Raw genomic sequence first — 14,718 nt, 5'->3', positions numbered from 1 at the left:
CATTATAACAGCACAAGGAAAGACTTCTGTTACTGCTGCTAGTAAAACTTCATCTTTACATTTTATCCTTAAAGTATCAGTTGCTAATAGAATTTTTTGATTAGTACACAGGCAAATAACTAATTTTCAACTGAACTAGCCAGATCAAAAAAAAAAAAAAAAAGAATGGCAATAGCATATAACATATGCTAGGCACTGTGCTAAGATTTAGTTTTCTCATTTATTCCTCAAGAGTTCTGTGAGACAGACATTGTTTTGTTATTGCTCAGTTGTTTAGTTGTGTCTGACTCTTTGTGACCCCATGGACTGCAGCACACCAGGCTCTTTTGTCCTCCACTATCTCCCAGAGTTTCCTCAAATTCACATCCATTGAATCAGTGATGCTATCTAACCATCTTTTCCTTTGCTGTCCCCTTCTCCTCCTGCCCCCAATCTTTCCCAGCATCAGGGTCTTTTCCAATGTGTTGGCTCTTCACATCAGGTGGCTTCAGCTTCAGCCTCAGTCCTTCCAATGAATATTCAGGGTTGATTTCCTTTAGGATTGACTGGATTGACTAGGACAGCAAAGAGACCAAACTCTCAAGAGTTTTCTCCAGCACCACAATTTGAAGCATCAGTTTTTTGATGCTCAGCCTTCTATATGGTCCAACTTTCACATCCATATATGCCTACTGAAAAAAACATAGCTTTGGACTTTTTTCAGTAAAAATACCACTACTTCCCACATTTTACGTCTGAAGAAACTGGACTTTGGGAGGTTTAGTAAGTTACCAAGGTTTTCACAGCTAGTAAATGGGAGAACCAGGATGCAAACCCAGGTTATCTAATTTTGTCGGGACTCTATACTCTTACTACTATGGGAGATACTAAGGATTATACTCATGCCTTGATCATATATTCAAGGTTGTAATAGTCCTTTACATGAAAGAAGGCTCTTTGATAGAATAAGAAGTTCAAAAATGTGTTAGAATGCCTTCCAGAAGGTTTGTCAGCAGTTCACATTCATTGACATGAGGTGTTGATTATTTATAGGCAGAAATCCCAGGAACTGTATCATGTTTGGAGAGTTTGTGACAAGATGCCTCAGGAAATTTCACTGCCTGCAACAGAACCCATTATTGCCTGTGAAGGCAAAGTAGTAATAGTAGTAAGAGGTAACATTTATATGATGCCTACTGTGTGCCAGGCATTATCTTAAGCACTTTATATAGCCAACACAACAATTTGTAAGACAGATCTGTTATCAGTCCACGGCACAGTGGAAGTAACTGAGGTACAGGGAAGTCACCTGTCCAAGACCACACTGCTAATAAGTTGGAGAGGCAAACTCTGAACCCAGATTTCTTGGGGCCACAATTTGTGTTCTTAAGACCCATGATCTGTTGTGGTGTAAACAACAAGTAATGAGCTCTTCAACAACATCTTTTCACAATTGTTGTTGTTGTTTAGTCACTAAGTTGTGTCTGACTCTTTTGGGACCCCGTGGACTGTAGCCCACCAGGCTCCTCTGTCCATGGGATTTCCCAGGCAAGAATACTGGAGTGGGTTGTCATTTCCTTCTCCAGGGCATCTTGTCAACCAAGGGATCAAACTCACGTCCCCTGCATTGGCCGGGGGATTCTTCACCAACTGTGACAACTTTGACATGGAGCATACAGTTGGTATTTCTGGAAGGTGGGTAGTGAGTGTACAAGGTGAACAGTTCCTTTAGGATGAAAGGTTTAAAAAAATCACAACTGCTCAGTACCAAAACCTACCGAGAAAATTTGTTTACATCATTAGGATTTAACTGGAGGAAATTTTTAACAGATCTCCTATGATATTTGAGCAATATTGATAATTTTTAAAACAGAGATATAATTATTCTCTGAAGATCTTAAATTGCATATGTTCATTGTAGAGTAGGACATGTACCCTTGTTTCTGAGAAAAGAGCTGGAACTTTGGAGTATATAAGCAAAGAAATTATCCTAGAATAAATTGCTGTGAAACTTTTTGGAAACTATAGGTAAACTGTAAGTAGGGCATTGGCGTTATAGCCATAACAGTGATTTATTGATCCAACAGCTCTTTCCTGTTTGACTAGAAGGCAAGTCCTTTGGCGGCATTTGTTGCTTTAGTCATGGGTTGGTTTGATTGCTGGGGGGAGACACCCTCTGAAGCAATCAGAAATAATAAGTCAGGTGAGGGATAACATCCCAGAAATAACATCTAGGGAAATCTCACAGCACTCGAGACAGAAAGTAAGTCAAGCCTTATGGGGACAGAATTCGCAAATTGGAGAGTTCTTAATGCTTCTGGTTGGATTCCTGTTCTGTATTCTGAATGTGGGGGTATATTTGTGTGGAATTTATGATTTATAAAATGCTTCAATATGTACTACATCAGTTCACCCTTACTGCTGTGAGAGGTAGGAGTTATTATCTGCATTTAAAAAGTGAAGAAATGGAGGCTTAGGAAAATTAAATGGCCCCGAAGTTTGGATCTAAACAGTAGCCAGACTAGGGAATTCAGGACTTCTGGCATCACACCAACGTTTTTCATACTTCCTGAGAACTTCCTATGTAACCACGGTCAGGAGAGGTTTCAAGAGCTTCCCTGGTGGCTCAGATGGTGAAGAATCTGCCTGCAATGCAGGAGACCAGAGTTCAATCCCTGGATAGGGAAGATCCCCTGGAGAAGGGAATGGCTACTCACTCCAGTATTCTTGCCTGGGAAATCGCATGGACAGAGGTTTAACTCAGGGGATATATCAGGCAATTGTACTTAACATATCAACCTTCTGGTTTTGGAAAATTAAAGTAAGGATTCTAACTCCACTTTCTTTGGTTATTTCATCATATCTATGAAATGGGCTGCACCTGGGGAAAGATATTTGCAGTTATGATGTGCCTACTTGTCATGAAGCAAGAGCTTCAAACTTTACAGAGATATACTTAATTTATTCTGTGTTTTCCTTCTGCAGAAGTCAAGCTTTGCTAATATATTTAATTATAGACTAGAAAAATTGTGGCCGTGGCATTGAGCTGGCCAACAAGAAGAAAGACAAACAGTATTAACTTCTGACTCTGTTCTAGTACATTAAGTTGAACATAAACTATTGTTTATTACCACTGACAGATCTTTTTATGGTTTTGGAGCTGCATTTAACACCATGGGCAGTGGCCCCAAACACAGATGGCTAACTCTTCAAAGTAACATAGGATGGTAAAAAGAGTCCAAGCTTTCGACTCAAGCATCCCTGAGTTATTAGCACTTTAGTTCAGTTATTGGTAAATTACTTACATGGTGTTAAGTTAGTTGTGTTTTCACCTCAGGTTCCTTGAATGTTTGATGGGACCAATCATACTCACTTGGCATGGCTGTTGTGAATATTACATAAATGTGAAACAGCTGGTCCAGGTACTGGGTCCATGGGAGGCTCTTGGTAAATGATAGTCATCATTTTTATTATCTGAAGAATCAATTAATTCCATAATTACCTCAATTCCTTTATAATTTAAATAGATCACAAGTCTTGTTTAGTAGCTCTGTTAAAGGTTAACCTAGCACATGCAATGCTGGAGTAATTGGTGTGACACTGTCTACTGTATGCTTGTCTGATGGCTTAGAAGACCAAGGCTGAAAGTCAGAGTAACGAACTGCCTGCTGCTGCAAAACCAGATTGCTTTGCAGAGCTGCTGTCTCTTGAGTCAAGTTTAGTGTCAATGGAATCCTGACTTGTCTTTTCTGGATGGAAAAGTGTGTATGTATATATATGCATACACACACACACAGATAGATATATAATGTATATGTATGTGTGTGTGTGTGTGTTTATACACTGGATTTGGCTAAATCTTGAACTCAGTGTGAAGGGAGGGACCTGTGGAGACATTTCCTAGGGGATTCATGCTATTGATAAGGCATCGATGTGAATCATTTGCCCATGAAGATACTATTTGTGAGGAAAATAGCATTAGTTCCTCTCAAAGGCATGCCATTCCTTAAATCCCACTTCACAAATGCATACTGAATATCTAATGTCCATCAGGTATGATTATAATAGTATAAGGCCACTTTGCACGAACCACAACCAGAAATTGTCTGTATGACAATATTAGTTAGAACCTGTCTAAAGTTTATAATTCATCCTTATACTGTAAAAGGAAAAAAAAAACAACTATAAAATCTTTCTGTCCAGCATCATGAATAGGTTCCTCACCACCCATACCAAGGGGGCCAGCATCTCAATTTCTCACCACAGGGAATTGTTTCAGGAGTTGCTTTCCACTATTCTGTGCCTCCCACCATATGTTGCGAATGTGTGAATGTGAATCCAGTCTTCTTTGTGAGTGTATCTAGACTGTTCCTCTTTTCCTTGTCCCTCTGATTGTCTGACTGCCTGCCTTTTACACGCTCTTCTCAGGTTTCTTATTTGGCCCTTTTTCCCCCCCGCTGCTTTTTTTCCCCCCTTTATTCCCCACCCTCTTCTGCCTTTTGATCTCAAGAAAGCACACAATACCCATCCCTGCACTTAACCAAAACTTTTGCTGTGTGCCACACAGCTCCAGATCCAGTGTCCTGAGCCCTCAATTGACTGTTGGAGGAGGTAGAAATAGAGTTTAGACTTCCTGTCATGAACCATTAAAGGCACTTACCTTTCCTTGGGAATTTATGAAGGAACCTTGGCCAAGAGGCATTGATTTTTGCATGATCAACCCATGGAAGATTATTTTAATAGTGATTATTCCATGTCATGATGGCTTTAAGGAGATTGAATTATCTCTGATTATTACTGTAGGAAGTACACCTTTAAGTTAGTTATTTGCACGAATATGATCTGTAAGAATTATTTCCCATCTGCTTTAATCTCAGTTGAATTTAAGGAATTTGTGGCTAGGAAATTTATAAGCTGTCCTGATCCTATTTCATGCAGGAGGCCAGTCTGAAAAGATGGTGTCAAATATTAGAGATGCCCTTGGGTGGATGGTTAGAGATGACAGGTCAAGGAGATTAGGCAGATTTCTGTCCCTCATATGTCACTGTATGCCCTATGATTGGAATTAATCAGGATGAATTATTAAGGGCCTGAAGACCTCCATCAAGACTAAATTGAGGAGCATAAGACAGAAAAAACAACAGAAAATTTTTATTCCAACTGTAAGTCTTTGTTAGCTGCTATGGATCTGTACCAAAGTTGGTTCAAGTTTCTCTTCAGACCACATGCCATATAAAATCTGAGTACACAAAGTGGATTTTGAAAATCATGCAGTCCTCTATTAATAACCAGGCTCAGCGCATTGGGTGCATTGCTTAACTGCTGATTGCCTCAGTTTCTGTATATGTAAGATCACTGCCATGCGGCTCTGATGGTATTCTTCCCAGCTGACAAGAGCAAAGCCATTAAAGGCATCAGGGTCTTCTGTCGTTGGTATTTTGGGTGTATTTTTTTTTGTATTCTGAACATCGAAATGGAGACGGGTGTTAGGACTGCTTGGAAGCTCTGGAGTCCAATGTTGGTGAATTGTTTAGATATTTTTTACCCCTCGTTGCCTGCTTTGGTGATTTAGCATGAGGTTGATACAGAGCAGTTTTTCAGGAAAAAGCTGTGTCTGGCTTGGTTACAGTTTTCTTTCTCTAACTGTTGTTTTTTAAAAAAAAATTCTGTGATATGATAATAATTTTAGAGACTGCATAGCAGAATATCTTATATCATTTCAGGATTTTAAAATAATTTTTACTATTCTGAATATTACTTAACAGAATCACATACCGAGCCCCATTATGGAGAGTGAAAGATATATCATCTAAAATGGATTACCTATACTTTAGTGTCTTCCTATATACATACAAGTTTGTTTATTTTGATTAGCCATCTACCCTTCAAAATTGTATTTGTAGAAATTTCTGTTAGACCTTTTGTAACATAAAATAGAATATATTAGTAGTATGGATTTTAATTATATGTATCTTTAGAATTATTGCATATTTATGTTATATGTGAAGCCAGCTGAGCCTCTGTGAGAAAACTATCACGTCTACCAATTGTCCCCTTTGTTCACACAAGAAAGCATTCTCATCATTTGGATCCCTATAGAAACATAAGAAAAGGATAGTGATATTTATACTATTTCTTTAAAAATTTTTTGAATAAAAGCAAAAACTTCTTATGTGGGAAAATTATTTTTGTGTGTTCATCTGAAGTTATTGTCAGATGATAAATATGGGTCTTATAAGAAACTTATGTTTAAAGGAGTCTTTGAATTCCCAAGCTGGCTCAGCTAATTCTATTGTAATATTTAGGGGAATAGTGCTTGAAATACTGTCTTTTCTTAGAGAAGAGGATATAGGGCAGGTGTGAAATTGGACAGGTAGTACATCTAAAAGGGGAATTAAGTGCTTTGGTAGTATGACAGTGACAGCTGTCATACAAAGTGTTATGGAGAAACTGGAGAACTATTGCCTTGTGGACTCAAATATTGGGTTTTGCCACTTTTGACAAAAGTTTGCTTTGTGTGTGAAAATAGTTAATTGTTGGTTTTATCCAGTTAGAGGTTAGAGAAATAACATAGTTAAAAAATTATGATTGCTCATTGTTACCAATCTATATTTTTGATTAGATTATTAACTTAAAAATACATATCAGTAGTATCAAAGTCATAAAAGTTATTAGGACAGAGCAATGTGGAGAGAACTATAGAAAAGGAAGGCAGTTCTGTTTACTAGGTTCAGTTCAGTCTCTCAGTTATATCCAGCTCTTTGCGACCCTATGGACTGCAGCATGCCAGGCTTCCCTGTCCATCACCAACTCCCGGAGCCTGCTCAAATTCATGTCCAATGCATATTCAAAATGTGGTCCACTGGAGAAGGGAATGGCAAACCACTTCAGTATTCTTGCCTTGACAACCCCATGAACAGTTTAATAGGTTATCTGTAACATATGGTAATGTCAGAACACTAAAAGAATGAGAAAAGTGAACAAATTGAGGTGTGTAGTTCTCTGAATAAACATTCCATTTTAGTACCAATAACTCCATGGAGTAAAGTTTTAGTTTAGTGGTTTAGCTGCAGTGTTCCCATTAACATAGTGAGAGTTGGGTTGTTAACTGCTCATGTGCATCGCTAAAGCATACCCCCTGGACCCCTGTAAACGAAAGTAAAAACAAAATGTGTGCTGAACATACTGGCAGTGACAACAGCTGTGGATCTTCAGTTTTCATTATGGTCCATTGCTTTTCTTGAAAATTGTGAAATGTATCACATATCCAGAGGGGAGAAAATATGTATGTACAGAGTAAAAAATAATTTTAAACTGGACATCCTTCCTACTTACACCAGATTAAAACATAAAATGCTGCCATTACTCCTGAAGTCGTGTGCTGCCCCTTCACAATTTTATTGCCCTCCCTCCTGAGTCCTACCCCTGTTATCACCATCCTGTAATTATTGCCTTGCTTTTTTTGTTTTATGGCTTCACCGCCTATGTATGTTTTAAAATAAAATATGCAATTTTATTTTCTCTGTCTTTGAACTTTGTATAAATGGAATCATTCTATGTACATTTTTCTGTTTCTTGCTTTTTCTGCCCAAATGCATAGTCATAATACCCACTGATGTGTAATTTCCCTTTGATTAAATATATCACAGTTTACCTATTCTATAATTGATAGACTTTTGAGTTATTTCTAAGGTTTGTTGTTGTTTTTTCTCTTATAAATAATGCTGTTATAAGCATTTTGTACATGTCCCCTAGTTTACTGTTGTAGTATGTTGAGTAATGGCTTCTCAAAGATGTCCACATCTTAATCTTCAGAATCTATGAATATCTTACCTTATAAGACAAGAGGAACTCTGAAGAGGTGATTCAGCTAAGGATCTTGATATGGGGAGATTATTGTGGATTATCTGGGTGGGCCCAGTGTAGTAACAAGGGTCCTTCTAATAGAGAGGCAGGAGGGCCAAAGTTTGGAAGATGCTGTCCTGCTTTGAAGTTCATTTGAAAATGGAGAATTGGGCCATGAACCAAGGAGTGCAGGCAGTCTGCAGAAGCTAGAAAAGGTAAGGGAAAGAATTCTCAGAGCCTCTAGAAGGGATGCAGCCCTCCTGACCTTAATTTTAGAACTTCTGACCTGAAATGTAAGAGAATGAATTTAAATTGTTTTAAGCCACTAAATTTGTGTTAATTTGTTACAGCAGCAATAGACAACTAATACATGTGAGTGAGGTTTCTTTGGGAGTATATACCTAGAAATAGAGTTTGGGGGGTCATAATTTATGCACATGTTAAAATTGCCATTAATGACCAATTATTTTTTGTGGGCTTTCCAGGTGGTTCTAGTGGTAAAGAATGCACCTACCAGTGCAGGAGATATAACAGATGTGGGTTCGATCCCAGGGTCAGGAAGATACCCTGGAGTCGGAAATGGCAACCGACTCTGGTATTCTTGCCTGGGACATCCCATGGACAGAGGAGAGAGTTCAATTCTTGAGTCAGGAAGATCCCCTAGAGTAGGAAATGGCAACCCACTCCAGTATTCTTGCCTGGAGAATCCCATGGACAGAGGAGCCTGGTGGGCTACAGTCTATAGGGTCACAAAGAGTTGGACACGACTGAAGTGACCCACATAGCACATTTTCTGAAATAGGGTTGACCAACTGCTTTCCCTCTAGCAATGTATTGGTTTCTGTTGCTCCACATTCTTGCTAACATTTGATATTGTCAAACTTTTTAAAAAGTTTTTGCTGATCTGGTACATTGAGAATTGTATCTTATTGTGGTTTTAATATGTGGTTTTCCTTTTCCTGGTGATTAAAGATGTCAATCAATTATCTCCTGCCTTTTTTTCAGGAGATGGTGATACCATCAGCATGATTTATCTGTACTATAAAAACAGCAACACTTAAAATCATGCACATTATTTCCATTTTATGAAACTTCTTTTCACAATTACATAAACTTTCCCAGTATAAAAGACTCCTCACAAAGAGTTTGATAATATTAAACTGAAGAACTGACTTTGTAAAAATAGGGAGTTATTTTCTAAGTTTGGCTTTATTTTCCAACCTACTTAAAGAATAAAGAGTGTTGAGAAAGTAGAGACAAAAGAGTTTCCAGTTGATGGATCCGCCATATTTGAAAACATAGAAGTAACAAAGGAAGAACTTCAGAGCAAGATGAACAGATGAGCAGTTCTTGCATCAATTTCTCCTATGGAAGAGATGTGTTCCTAAAAGATATTTGTCTACAGAATCCTCTGTAGGATAGTGTTGATTACTTCCAATGAGTACTAGATTGTACTAAACCAGTATTATAAGAGCCCATGTACTTTTCTGAAAGTTCACCCATTCTATCATTTAAATATTTAATTTTCGGAATGTGTTCAATATTGGTTACTCCACTGCTATTATTAAGTGTCTTTGAGAGTCTTAACAGAATTATGTTGCTGTTGTCTTATTGTGGATTGAGATATTCTATTTTTGTTAAATATGTGTATTTATTCCCCTTTACATGCTTTAAAAAAGCTACATCTTCATAAAAATCCAAATCCATTTGGATAACACTAGTTTGACAAATAAGTACACCACCTATGCAGTGCAAAATTGCAGGGATCTCGTGCTGTTGGAGCTTATCAAATAAATTCTCATATCCTTCCTTGAACATGTCTTCAGATTCTTCCATAATGTTTTTAAATTTAGCTTTTGAGGAAGCTTGTTCAGCAAGCAAACTGTGACTTATTATACTCTTCAACCATGGAAAGGTGCTTCTCATCTCTGGTAAGAACTGATCAACTTCCAGAGAATATCTTTCCTTCGGTTGAATATCTTTTTTTTTTTACATTTATCTGTAACCAGTTTACAGTTGTCAGTGATACTATGACTTCCTGGGCATCTTTTTCCTTGTATTTACTTAGTGTCATATCAAAGACTGTTAGTGTCTGAAGTATGACAGCTTCTCCTTTGACAAGACCACAGATAATTTCCTCTATCTTTGTAGAATTCTTGATGTGAGCTGAATGTTTCTGTAGTTTTAGCATCATTTTTTTAAAACAACAGTGGACTCTTGATTAGTCATTTCTTAGCTATCCAACATTCATCTCAAAGACCTTGATCTTCCACTGTGTCTTCCTCTTCAAGGTGAATGTGTCTTGGGTCAGCACCACCAACTGCCACCAGATTGCAAACTCTGGCACTTCTTACTGAGTCTGCTCCCATCATAGCCACCTGTTTCAGGGCCTCAGTTGCCTCCCAACCAGGAAAGAAGAGGCCAGTTATAGCAGGCAGCAAGCCGTACACATGCTCCACAGTGAACCCTGTGAATAGCCCCTTGAATCATCTTTTCATATATTTGTGTTTTTGTATTTCCTTTTCTTTGAATAGTTGTCCATGTCAGTTGCCTATTTTTTCCACTAAGTAATCCTTTTTCTTATTGATTTGTAGGAGTTCTTCATACGTGTATAGATGCATATATCTTTCAAACACCACCACCCTTACTGGTTATGAAAGTGTGTTAGTTGCTCACTTGTGTCCAACTTGGCAACCCCATGGACTATAGCCTGTTAGGCTTCTCTGTCCGTGGGATTCTCCAGGCAAGAATACTGGAGTGGGTTGCTATTTCCTTCTCCAGGGGATCTTCTCAACCAAGGGATTGAACCAGGGGACTTCTCTGGTACCTCAGCTGGTAAAGAATCTGCCTGCAAGGAAGGAGACTCCAGTTCAATTCCTGGGTTGGGGAGGTCTGCTGGAGAAGGAATAGGCTACCCACTTCAGTATTCTTGGGCTTCCCTTTGTGGCTCAGCTGGTAAAGAATCTGCCTTCAGTGCAGGAGACCTGGGTTTGATCCCTGGGTCGCAAAGATCCCCTGGAGAAGGGAAAGGCTACCCACTCCAGTATCCTGGCCTGGAGAATTCCATCGACTGTATATTTGTATGTAGCATATTACCCTTTAAATTCATCCACGTTGTTACAGATTGTCTTCCTTTTATGGCCAAGTAGTATTCCATTGTGCACATGCATACTCACACACACACACATCTTCTTTATCCTTTCATCTGTTGATGGACACTTAGGTTGCTTCCATATCTTGGCAATTGTAATTAATGGTGCTATGAACATTGGGGTGAAATTTTTACTCTTTAAAAATTCTTTTCCCAAATGACATTGATACCTAAAAGTAAATTTTAAGGGGAAAGAAATTAGTATTAACAAAATTACTACTATGCGCCAAATAGTCACCATAGATTATTTCACTTAATCCTCACAACTGTTTTATTGCTTCTTTTTCTCAACATTTATTAAATAACCCCAATGTGTTAAGCTTTGTTTTTTGAGATTTTCTATGTATGGGATCATATCATCTGCAAAATAATGAAAGTTTTTGTTTCTTTTTTCCTAGTCCTTTAACTTTCCTTTTTCTTGATTTACTATGCAAGGACTTCCAGAACAGTGTAGAATATGATTGACAAAAACAGGTATCCTTATATTGAAATTGATCTTACAGAAGATGCTGTTAGAGTTTCATTGTTAGTTATGAGATGTCTGTGGGTTTTTTGAAATGCCCTTTATCAGGCTGAGAAAGTGCCTTCTATTCCCAGTTTGCTAAGGAGATTGTTGCTGTTTTTTTTCACATCATGAAGAAAGTGAAAGTCACTCAGTCATGTCCGACTCTTTGCAACCCTGTGGACTATACAGTTCATGGATTAGTCCAGACCAGAACACTGGAATGGGTGGCTGTTTCCTTCTCCAGGGGATCTTCCCAACCCGGGGATTGAACCCGGATCTTCCGTATTGCAGGTGGATTCTTTACTAGCTGAGCCACTAGATACATGTAAAATTTTACCCAGTTTTCCTACCTTTATTAAGATACAATATTTTTCACCTTAACATGTTAATGTGGTGAGCTTCTTTAGTTTATCTTCTCATGATAAACCAATCTAGGATTCCTAGAAAATACCAACTTGGTCATAACAAATTATCTTTTTATTCACTGTCTGATTTGTTTTGTCAAAATGTTTATTTTTAGAGGCTTTGAATCTGTATTCATTCATTAGTGAGATTGGCCTATATTTTTCTTTGCTTATAATATCCTCATTTGGTTTTGAAAGCAAATCTATATCACAAATGATTTTTTTCTGCTGTGTGGAATAGCTTGCATAAGATTAGAATTTCCTAGTGCTCAAATGTCTTATAGAGTTTCCTGGAAATCTATCTGGTCCCTATGTGTGTATGTGTGTGTGTGTAATAGGACTATATTGAACTGCTAATTCAATTTCTTTAAAGCTTGTAGAACTCTTAGTGTTCTCTATTTTTTAATGAGTTTTAAAAAAAAACTGTATATATTGTTTATTTCATAAGTTTTCAAGTTTATAGACACAAACATGTTCATAATATCTTATCTGTTTAATCTCTGTAGCAACTATAGCTTTGCCCTTTTTATTCCTGATTTAAAAAATTTTAATGTCTCTCTTTTTCCCCTGTGATTATTTTTTCCAGAGATTTTTTATGTTTTGTTACTTTTCTGACCTCTGTTGATCCTCTTCATTATATGTTTATTTTCTTTTTCATTAACTTCTGCTGTTATTTTTATTATTTTCTCTCATCTTCTTGAGTTTGTTTTGCTGTTCTTTTTTCTAATTCCTTATGGTTGGTTGATCACTTCAATAAGTTGTGCTTTGCTTTTTAACGGAAGCATCTAAGATGAAACTTTTAAGAGCCTCTTTAACTAGGTCCTACCATTTTGGTACATAGTATTTAGGTATAATTTCCATTTTATTTATTTTTTGATTGATAGTTTAGAAATGTATTTTAAATTTTTAAATACTTTTCCTCTAGTTACATTTTTTAAAATAAAGTGAATTGGGATGAAATGATATATTCTACAAAATACCAATTATTTCACATAACTATTTCAAATTGGCCAGCTTTATGACCTAGCTCGCAGTCCGTTTCACAAATGTTCAATGTCAACTTGCCCACTTATATGAAGTGTCCTGTTGTGGGGTGTAGTGTCTCCAGATATATCAGATGTACTTATATATGAGCATAGGAGTTGGTGGGTTATGGTGGGGGACATAATACCCAGTGATGCCCGTTGATAATCTTTCTTTTTAAGTGAGACAGAGGGACCTACTGAGACAGAGGGACTCACTAGTAAGTTTTAAAGTTGAAGTTTCCATAGATATCAGAAGTGTATTATTGCTCTGTCTAAAGGAGCATGTAGAGGGCTTATAAATCCGAGCAACCAAGGATTTGCTGTGGTTTCTGCTTTTGTTATTCCATCCTATGCCGTTCCTAAACCAAGGAAGAATTGTAGTTGAATTAATTGATTGCTCATTTTATTGAAGCATTTCAGAAGTAAATTATGATTCATAGAATGGTCTCTGATCCTGTTTCTCCAGTGAGAGTGAGTGCTAGCCGATACACTTGATCTTTCTAACCCAGCGGAACATAGACCTGCAAAATATGATGAATGGTATAACTGACTGGCTCTGCTAAGGGCTTGATCTAGTTCATAAAGACACCAGTGTAGCATTCTGCCAGGTGGCCTAGGCAATATTTGGAACAAGGCAGTAGGCAGGAGACCAGTTCTAGGAGGCACTCTGCCCAACATGGAGTAACTTAAGACAAGGCTGCCAAAAATCAGGCCAACTCAACTGATAGAAGTCTGATAGAAGACTCCTACTTGCAAGCTTGTCTTAGATAGAACAGCATTGAAACAAGTATACTATGAAGGGTGAAACAGATCACCAGCCCAGGTTGGATGCATGAGACAAGTGCTCAGGGCTGGTGCACTGGGAAGACCCAGAGGGATGGGATGGAGAGGGAGGCGGGAGGGGGGATCGGGATGGGGAACACATGTAAATCCATGGCTGATTCATGTCAATGTATGGCAAAAACCACTACAATATTGTGAAGTAATTAGCCTCCAACTAATAAAAATAAATGAAAATTAAAAAAAAAAAAAAAGAAAGTATCCTGGCACTTTATCCAGGAAAAGGCACGCTGGGTGCCAAGTCCACTCCTGTGTCTCTCTCGGCTGTTTATGAATGAGTCCTGCTGATGGAAACAGTCCTCTGGTGGAAACAAAGCATGTGTGAACACCTTCAGTTTGATCCATTACTCTTCCTCTCAAATTTGAGGGCTAGAGATGCATGCCCCCAGCATTTCGTGGAGCACATGGCCATATACCTTCTGGAGGGAATCTGGGTACTCTCAGTACAACCGCTTGTTTGCAGCCAACCTAGGGTGAGCACCAGGGAAATAAAGCCTGCCCTGGGAACAGGAAAGAAAGGTGCCAGGGCCACAGTGGCTGACATTGGGGATGGGCATGTGTATGGAACCAGCCAGGCCCAGGGACTAACCTAGAAGATTAGAGGGAAGTAGTGACATGCTGTTCCCAAGTCCTTTGTGCAGTGAGTGATGTGGCTTTTTCTAAACGGGGTTTTCAGTGGTTGAACACTCTCTTGTTCTTATCATTTTGTTTTAGAAGATTTGTTCTTATCATTTTCTTCCAAACTTACATCTGCTGGTTTAATAGTTTGGTGAGAATTTTGTTTTAGAAACCAATATGAGGCTACTGGTTTTGATTTCTGGTATTCATCCTTTTTGTAAATCAAATGTTTTCCATCATTTTACTGTTTATGCTATGCTGCATTAAGATGTTGTGATGTTTACCAGTTAAATGTGGAGCGCATCAGAGTTTGAGAGAGTTGAAAGATCCATCCATTTCACATATTAGAAT

The 14,718-nt window shown here is 38.1% G+C and overlaps 1 protein-coding gene and 1 pseudogene across 1 annotated transcript in view; one reads left to right on the top strand and one right to left on the bottom strand.

Moving 5' to 3' along the window:
* Window positions 1-14,718, top strand: part of PDE11A (phosphodiesterase 11A) — a 426,109-nt gene that overhangs the window by 27,766 nt on the left and 383,625 nt on the right. The gene's annotated exons all lie outside the window — the stretch shown is intronic.
* On the bottom strand, window positions 9,433-10,196 carry LOC136162955 (cytosolic 5'-nucleotidase 3A pseudogene; annotated as a pseudogene).

The sequence above is a fragment of the Muntiacus reevesi genome, chromosome 3, assembly GCF_963930625.1.
Source record: "Muntiacus reevesi chromosome 3, mMunRee1.1, whole genome shotgun sequence".
Classification (NCBI taxonomy): domain Eukaryota; kingdom Metazoa; phylum Chordata; class Mammalia; order Artiodactyla; family Cervidae; genus Muntiacus; species Muntiacus reevesi.
The sequence above is the reverse complement of the archived record's forward strand: the minus strand, read 5'-3'. Positions and strand labels throughout refer to the sequence as shown.